Source organism: Echinops telfairi, unplaced genomic scaffold (assembly GCF_000313985.2).
Source record: "Echinops telfairi isolate 266 unplaced genomic scaffold, ASM31398v2 ScPeMD7_29;HRSCAF=101, whole genome shotgun sequence".
NCBI lineage: Eukaryota > Metazoa > Chordata > Mammalia > Afrosoricida > Tenrecidae > Echinops > Echinops telfairi.
Window position 1 is genome coordinate 9,470,254 of NW_022103926.1, and position 1,808 is coordinate 9,472,061.

Genomic DNA, 1,808 nt, shown 5'->3' on the forward strand with positions numbered 1-1,808 from the left:
AAATATTTCACAATATATAATTACAGATTGTTTTGTGATTAATCACATGCTGTAGTTATGTTCAATTTGTGACAATGAAAATATATCCTGCATATCAGATATTTACATGATGATTCATAACAGTAGCAAAATTACAGTGATGAAGTAACAACAAAAATCATTTCATGGTTGGGGGTCACCACCACATGAGGAACTGTATTAAAGGGTCGCGGCATTAGGAAGGTTGACAACCATTGAACTAGAGGAAGATTGTGTGTTTTGTCAGTGCTATACTGCACTTTGGCTGGTTTGTCCCTTCCCTGTGACCCTTCTAGGAGGGGATGGCCAATTGTCTACAGATGGGCTTTGGGTCTCCACTCTGACCCCCCTTGTTTGCATCAATATGATTGTTTGTCTTGGGTCTTCTGATGCTTGATACCTGATCCCATCAACACCGCATGATCACAAAAACTGGTGGTGTGCTTCTTCCATGTGGGCTTTGTTGCTTCCCTGCTAGAAGGCTTGTTTTTCTTTTCTTTGATTTTTGCTGTTGTTATTCTTGGTCTTGTGGGTTTGGGTTTTTGTCATAATTGACCACCAAAGTAAACCAGAGTCAATCATAACCCGTGGACAAACAGATGGATTCTGGGCTCCCACCTAACTCAACCCCCAATCCAAGAAAGGTTAGTTCTAATAATATGGCCCTGTTCAATACTCACCTTCATGAAATGACCACTGGAGATAAGGGTGCTACAGCACAGTGTGGTGAAGAAAGTGGATGGTGCCCAGCTATCAATTAGAATAGTGTCTGGGATCTTAAAGGCTTGTATTCAAACAAGCAGCCATCTAAGTGAGGCATCAACCAAGTCCACGCAGAAGAAGCACACCTGCCTGTGTGGTCCAAAGATGACAATAGCAAAATCCAAATATGACTAAGGGAAAAGTATCCGCTTAAATTATGAGCACCCAATTTGTAGAAGGCAATGGAGGGCCTTTTGTCAGAGTAGTTTGTCAGATTAACCCTCTGGCAGATCCCCTGTATCACAGACCGAGAAGATGGTCAACTTGATGATAGTGGATTGAACAGGGTATAATTTGATACTTGATCAGTTGACCTCCCTCTTGACCCAACCTGAATTTGTTCTAGGCTCAAGTATTTCCTGCTTGTTCCAGGACAGAAATTTCTTCTCTGGATTTTAAAATACTAATGGTAATCTTTTCTTCCTTACTCTTTATTTGTATTTTTAAAATCTTTATATTATTATGATTTTCTTCTTGTCGTCTTACTTTGGTTTTGTAGTTATTGTTTCTGTGAGGCTTCCAGTTTGTGAAGCACAGAGTAGCTGCATAGAGACAATGACTGATGCAATGGCGTCTGGGATGGGGGAGGGGGGGAGGGCGAAGGGACGTGGGGAGCAAACAATGAATGCAGGAGGGGGAGGGAGAACCAGAACTGATTTTGCTGATATATATACAACTCATTTTAAAAGCGATTTAACCATGGAAGTGTATGGTATAATTATTCCATTCTATTCTATCATATCACATCATATCAAGAAATATTATTCTATTATATATTCATTACATCAAGAAAACGAAACGTTTTAGAAAAGCAACCAAACTTGACCAATGGGTACCATGGGTGAAGGGGAAAGAGTTGTTCTTTAGGGGACATGGAGTTTATGTTAACGGTGGAGGAATAATTTGGAGAAGGGTATCGATAATCGTGCAACATGGAGAGTGTAATCAATGACGCTGAATTATACAAATGGAAGTTGTGGAATTGGAGGATGTTTTGTTGCGCATATTTTTGCCACAGTTAGGAAAAA